Below are 8,185 nucleotides of genomic sequence, written 5' to 3' on the forward strand. Positions count from 1 at the left end.
AATAGGTCACCTAGATGTCACATTTTATGAGGTTATTTATACCACCTCCCTCTTTTGGAGCTGCAGTTTTGCAGGTTATTTTTCTTCTGTGTATTAATGAGAGGAGTTCAGAGCACTCGATTTTGTTTATTGAAGAAATTGGCATCTGTGAATCCTGAGTAAATTAAAAAAATAAAATGTGAAATAATGAAATACCTTGTCTGGCTAAGAAAAGGTAAATTCTAATTTTATAATATGAATCAAGAAAATCTTAAAGTGAAAAATATTCTTCATTTCCTAGTTTATTTGTAAATTGATATAATCTATACATGTAACTTTCAAAAAAAATCACCTAATTATACTTTAATAATCCTTTATATCTGTGTGTGTCTCTGTGCATATAAATATACAAACATATTCCACACATATTCTAGCATAAAATGAATTATCTGTGGATTTAAAACAAAAGATCTTGTCCAATAACTAGTTTTTAGACATATGAGCAAGATAACTTTCTACATATTAAAGATAGTTAACAAATAGCAACTACATGTCCATTAAAAAACTAATAACTGTAAGTTCTAACTTGTCCTAATTATTTCTAATAATCTTTGTGGAGGCTAACATCTCAAAAGTATGGATGTGTTGATGATAGAAAGCAGGTTGAAAAGTACTGATTTATTACAACCCTTCATTAAGGTTAAAAGCATTCCAGTGAGATGAAGACATCTGCCTTGTATTTTCACATTGCAGAAGAAAAGTTAAGGACAGGAAAAGCAAAAAAGAAGAAAAACAATGTATCAAGTTGAATTCAAGCCAGGTTTGAAGAAAACAATGCTAGCTTCATATCTGTAAAAATTTTCGAGAAGGAAACTTCCCCATGCCCATGACTATCATTAGCTATTGTGCTACCAAATATATTTAATAATGTATATTAGCAATGAAAATTATTCTATATGTCCCAAAATTATTTTTCAAATTTTCACTTACAGTTAATCAACACATACATCTTTCAATAGCCTTCTTTCTTTCAAAAATTAACAAATAAAGCTACTACCAGCAAGAATCAAGATAGATTAATTATGCAATATACTGGAAAAAAGATTATTTAAATGGGTCATTTCTTTCCTCTTCTTTTAGAGGTGGAACTGGGTAAGGTTGGCAATTATAGGGTTTAGTGAATAGTCACTTGATATCTTGGAAATCAAAGGAAAGGGCCACCGGAGAGAGGCCGAACTTAGCTGTTGCAGGATTTTTATCTTTCTAAATGAGTGCTACTGACAGGAACCATATGTGTTGTGTACTATAGCTAAGGAAGAGAACATGGGTGGTTTTCCAAGGAGCTGGGACTTGCCTCCATGTGCATGTCTGTTTGTGAGCTCATGTACAGGTCTGATATATTTATGGTGTTTAATAAACACTTAGAGGCACATGTAAGCTTGGGGACTATGTGTTTCTCTCTTTTAAAAGGTTATATGTAAATATTCAGGTTGATTTTGCTTTAGAATTAAAATCAATCTTTGTATTCTTTTGTCACTACACAAAAACATCCATGGAAGTATGAGGCTCCCTTTGAAATGACAGAAGAAAGATTAATTTGTTACTAATTAAGCTTGTATTTAGCCCACTTGAAAATAAGAAACATAAGCAGAGCTGATGATCACTCAAAACTGTTTCACTTAAGTAATCAAGTGAGTTTATTTTATACTGTAGTGTCAGGGTTCTTGAATGGCAATATTTTCCCAGGGAAAGCAGATAGAAATGACATTTTAATTTGTGTTTTTGTGGCATATCTTTTTCTATTTATTGTTTATATGTGGCATATCCTTCTATTTTTAACCTACCTATATCACTGTATGTGAAGTGAGTTTCTCATGGAAAGCACATAGTGAAGGCGTGGCTTTTTAAAATCCATTTTCATAATGTCTCTTTTTTGATTGATGTGTATAGACCATTTACATTTAATGTAATTGTTGATATGTTTAGATTTAGGTCTATTGTTTTACTTTTTATTTTCTGTTCTTCATTTATCTGTTTTTCATTTCCTGCCTTCTTTTGGACTATTTGAACCATTTTTTTAGTATTTGATCTTTATTGTGTTTTTGACTATATCTCTCTGTGTAGGTTTTTAGTGGTTGCTCTAAGGATTGCAGTGTATACACTTAACTTCGTAATCTACTCAGACTCAGTACTTTATTATTTTAAGTGGAATGTGAAAACCTTACCATCATATTTATCCTTTTATATGTCCCTCCCTAGATGTCATAATTGTCATATATTATATCTAAACACACTGATAACCCTATCATATATTTAACCCCAAACATATGGAGATGGGAGGAGATTAGACTTTGGATAGTGAACATACAATGCAATATGCAGCTGATTATTGAATTGTACACTTGAAACCTATATAATTTTATTAATCAATGTCATCCCAATAAATTTAATTAAAAAAAATAAAGCATATTAGAAACACAGAAAAAAACCTATCAGACTATGCTATGATTTTGAATTTTCAACCATCAAACATTTTTTTGAAGAATTCAAGAGGAGAATAGTATATTTATCCAGATATTTACCATTTCTGATGCATTTCTTTCACTCCTGATGTTCCATGGTTCGTTCTAATATAATATTCCTTCTTCTTAAAAACTTCCTTTAGCAATAAATTATCTTAGTTTTCCTTCATCTAGGAATGTTTATTTCACCCTCATTCCTAAAGGATCTTTTCTCTAGATTTAAAATTCTTTGTTACTAGTTCTTCCCTTTTAGCATATGAAAACTATTGAGCCACTTCCAACTGATCTCTGTGGTTTCTGATGAGAAATTTGCAGTTATTAGAATCCTTATTCTCCTATAGATAATATGCTGTTTTTCTCTGGCTGCTTTCAAGATTTTTTCTTTGCCTTTAGTTTTTAGCACTTTGATTATTACGTGTCTCTAGGCATGGATTTCTTTGAGTTTGCCCTATTGCAGGTTCCCTAAGCTTCTTGAGTCTTTAGGTTTATGTCTTTCACCAAATTTGGGAAGTTTTCCATTATTTTTCCATTCTTTTTTTTTTTTTTTTTTTACCACCACAATATCCTGTTCTTCTGGGACTCAAATGACATGAATATTAGGACTTTTACTATTATCCCACTGATATCTGAGCCTCTGTTAATTTTGTAAATCTTATTTTCTCTTTGTTATTTGGTTTGCCTAATTTCTATTGGTCAATGTTTACATTAACAGACCCTTTCTACCATCATCTCCATTCAGCTATTGAGCCTATCCAGAATTTTTTATTTGTTATAGTATTTTTAGTGCTAAAATTTCCATTTGGTGCTTCTTTATATTTTCTGTTTTTCTAAGATTTTCTATTTTTCTCTTTGTTTTAAGAGAGTTTGTCATTGCTTATTGGAGCATTTTTATAATAGCTGCTTTGAATTCTATTAGATAATTTAAACATCCATGTCATCTTGGCCTTGATGTTTGTTGATTGTCTTTTCCCACATGAGTTAAATTTTCCTGGTTTGTCATATGCCAAATAATTTAAAGTTTTAGCCTGGAAATTTTGAATATTATATTATGAGACTCTGGGTCTTGTTTAAATCCTGTGGAGAATATTGATATTCTTGTTCCAGCAGTCAATTAACCTGATTATGTTCAGGCTACAAGTTTTAATAACCAGTGCTATTCAGAATGTGCCATGGGTATACCATTCGATGGTAAATCTGAGACCTGGGCGAGAGTTCATCTATTCACTTTTCAAAGTCTTGTATATGATGATTAGGATGAGATCCATTCATGTGCAAATCTGGGAGTCTCAGAGTTAATAAATAATTTTATGGGCTTGTTTTCATGAGCTCCTTCTTCACATCTCCCCAGTGCTTTCTTGTTTCCTGGGACTGCCCTTTGGGGGCCTCAAATCAGAAAGTTGGGACTCTGCCATGCATTTCTACAGCTATGCCTACCTCCAGGGCCAGGTGACAAGGAGAAAATAATAGCAAACTCACACTAGTTCAGTGGTACTTTGAATTTTGGTCCTCTTCCTCAATTTACTATTTACTATTTTCTTTTCAAAGTCTTTGAATAATTGATCTACGCATTCTGTCCAGGTTTTATAGCTGCATGCAGATGAAGAACAAGAAGGAATGTGTTTTCACCATCTTACCCAGAAACTGAATCTTGAGAGTGACATTTTAAAATAACACATTTTGTTATAATAAACTTGTCAATTAAATTTTCAGGTATAGTGCCATTGATAATTGAGGATATTCAATTTAAAAAGAAGTTTAAAGATATTAAAGTTTTAAATCCCTAATATTATAAAGAATGGCACGCTTAGGTGATGAACTAGGAAATACTTGTGACAAAATCAATATAGTGTTGATAATAAAGTAAGCATGGCAGTAGAGATTTATTCACATACATGCATAACATACATATATAACCTTAAAATTTGTTCATTTTGATTCTTCTGGCTGGTCTACATGGTGGTTCCATAATGTATCATAATATAATCTCATAATATGAGGTATTTTTAGTTTACAAATAATCTTTGTGTTTGTGGTGTGTACATGTGTGTGCAGGTGCATGCACACACATACACACACAGAGTTTTGTTATGAAAAATAATTTGTTTGGAACTAGATTCCTCCAAAACAGTGGTTCTCACACTTTAATATGTTCCACCTCCAGAATTTTTGATTTGGTATTTCTGGGATGGGGCCCAAAAATTTGTATTTCTAACATGATGGTCCCAATGTTGCTGGTGTCAGAACTGCTCTTTGAAAACTGCTATGATGAAAGAATGAACAGAGCACACCAGAATTTTATGTGGCCCATGAAAAGGCATAAATCGATGACTAAATTGAAATTTGTGACTTTCTATTGACTTCATGAGATTTGCCAAGCACAAATTCATTTTGGCCTTGAGTCGACTTCTTATCACAATTTAAATTTTAAGTTTTGATGAAAGCTTAAATATTTTCAGTCAGTTCAGTTGTGATGACAACTATGTATACACACAAATGCATATGCAATATATTCATAATGCTAACATTACAAGTTGAAATTTATAATAATTCATTTAACCAAGTCAATTATTTGGTTTCTCCAGTGTCAAAAACTTTAAAAAATTAATTATCTTAATTGCTATTTACACAATTAGGTTTAACTCACTTTTCATCTAAAGCAGAAGTTGACTTATGGGCCAAATCTGATCGCGTGTTCTCTTTTTGCATGGCCAGTAAGCTAAGAATGGTTTTTATGTTTTTTTTTAATGTTTTTTTTTTTTTTTAAAGAGGAAGGAGACTATGCCACAGAACTGTATGTGACCCACAAAGCCTAGAATATTTATAATTCGACCTTTTACAGAGCAAGTTTACTGACTCTAATCTAGAGCATTGTCTGGTTAAGTCAAGGTAGTGAGTCAAGAGATGATATAGTAGATGATATAGTAAAATGATTAGTTTTTGTCATCAGATTGTCCTTGTTCAAACCCTGCCTCTATTAACCACTTTCTATAGCCTGGGACAAATTAACATAATCTTTCTGTGTATCAGTATCCATATCTATAAAATGCAGAAGATGAAAGCACCTAACTCATAGGGCTATTGTTGATTTAATTACTTAATACGTGTGAAGCCCTTAGAATAGCACCTGGCACACAGTCAGTACAAGATCGATATTATCTACTTGACAGAATACTGTATAAACATTGAAAGTGATATCTGTGTTAAGTATTTGTTATATACATTTATGTTACTATTTAATATTAAGTGAAAAAAGCAAAGCAGAAAATAGCCTGCAACAATTAAGTAAAACATAAAAACTGTGCATTGGAAAAGAAAATACAGAAAGGAAATACTTTAGCTTATTTGTAGTGGCCCCGACTTATAAGCACTGGGACTATGGATGATTTTCCCTCATCTACTTTTCTACATTTCCCAAATTTTCTGACATTCACTGTGAATCTCAGCTTAATGATTGTGCCTCAGAAATAGCTAATGCCTCTGCCAAGGTGCTTATCCCCAAGATAGGATAATAAGATGAGCTAAGGCTGTAGCGGTCACCATAATTCTGCCAGTATTTATTTTGGTCTCTGTAAGTCAGGCTGTTCACATTCTTTGTACATAGTTGTATTTAATTAGGACTTAGAGCTGGCCATAAAGTGAGCATTAATTGTCTGTTATTTCATAAATGATGGCCAAAATAACAACCCTTGATAGGAACAGTTTGGGGGTAAGCACCATTTGGTCTGTTCATCTTCCAAGTCTTCCTGCCCCGAGCAAGAGATTTCTATTTGTTATCTCCTTTTATCCTGGAGAATTACTAATCCTGCACTACCATATTAAGTACCAATTAAGCAGAGATTTGTCATTCCTGATCAAGAACATTGAGCTGGGCTGTGGCTGCATATTTCACAGACTTCTGACAGAAATTATTTTAATTAGACTGCTGCTAGCAGCATTTAAAATAGTCTGTATGGACAGAAGGAGGAAGAATGTCTCCTCAGTCAGATAATTTACTTATTTTTCTTTTTCACTCGCCATAAATCTTAGGGTTGTGGTTATTAAGACTTTAGAGGGTGAAGGGGATAGTCAGGGAAAGAAATCAGCTAAACTTTATCTTACTTTAAATACCAGAAAAGAAAAATCTCCCACAGTTTTACTGAAAAAGACACTTTTAAAAGAAAAATGTGTTCAAGCAAAACTGACACCAACAGGATATTTTTACGTTACGAATAGTAGGAATATCTAACATTTTAAACAATAAAAAGGATCCATGAACCTTTTACATATAACTGAGGTGGTTGGGACATTTCCTTTTCACCTTTTTTATGTCCGCAAAATTGAAGTCATTACTTGGTAATTAGGTTAACCTGACACCGAAAATCAAACTAAATAAGTAACAACTAAATTGAACTCCACATTTAGTAGATCTTAACTAACCAGAAGACAAGGTTTACAATTATAAAAAAATACATTTTATTTTACGAACCCTATTTACTAAGATATCGGATGATTATAATTTTTTCTCTTAGAAAAATTTTTAAATAAAGATTTCTTCTCCCCATCCCGTCCCAAATTCTGATCAATACTCAGTTAATAGAAATATTAATCAGAATCTTATTTTCAAACATTCTGATTTTCTTAATCCCATCAAATATATTTGAGTACATATTCTAAACATATGCTACAGTATCTACCCATCAAAATGCATATTTTTCCTTTGTGACCTTCACTCACACATGTGGTCTGATCTTCCCTCTATGAAGCAGTCATTTTACCCTTAATTGGAGTTTTAATGCTTTATGGCTTAAAGCATTGAAAGGTTTTTTTCCACACAAAACCAGCAAACTTCCAAAATGCAAGATGAATCCAAAGCGTATAGATAAGTACCACAAGTTCTTTAAACAAGTTAAGAGACTCAATGTGCCCACCACTTATTGCTGAAAATGGAAAACAAGTATCCCATGATCAGATTTTAATGGGAAGATAGGAAGACAAGATAAAGCTGCTTTGGATGTAAAGCTATGAGAGATCCGCCCATGGACACCCAAGTAAATCACGAATGGGCTTTCACTCTCCCTTCAGTCTGCCTGGCTACTACTGTTTTCACTACTCATTAAAAAATATTTTTAAAACACAAGACATGAAGACATGGTTGCATTTCTTAATGTAGAGCTTTAGAAATGGTAGCCTGTGTAACTTTGTTGGAGAGTTTGTATTTTTTAAAAAATGAGGTTAGAACTGCTATGGAATCATGGGAACCTAGAGATGACTATGAGTAAATGGAAAGTGTGAGGGGAAAAGTGACAGTGGCCACAGCCACTGGAGCACCAGAGATGGTTACTCCCGCCATACCTGTGTGATGGGTCCACATGCTCTATTTGCACCAGGTGTCAGTGAGATGATAGGCACGTGGCCAGGGAGAGACGGAGATGGCAGTGGAACCTGAGCTCTTCCTCAAAATAGTTTTTAGCTAGGAATTGGCAATAATTGATATGGTAATTGATTCATAGCCTTTCTCTGACTTTCTAACTCTTCAAAGCCAAATTCTTTTTTTTTTAATTAATTAATTTATTTTTTATGGTGACATTGGTTAACGAAATCTGATGTTTCAGCTGTACATTTTAACAGTAAGGCATATGTATATTTACATTGTGTGTTCACTTCCCATAAAGCCGAATTCTTAAAGTTTGATTTTTTCTCAAGTA

The sequence above is a fragment of the Pteropus alecto genome, unplaced genomic scaffold, assembly GCF_000325575.1.
Source record: "Pteropus alecto unplaced genomic scaffold, ASM32557v1 scaffold3, whole genome shotgun sequence".
NCBI classification, from domain to species: domain Eukaryota; kingdom Metazoa; phylum Chordata; class Mammalia; order Chiroptera; family Pteropodidae; genus Pteropus; species Pteropus alecto.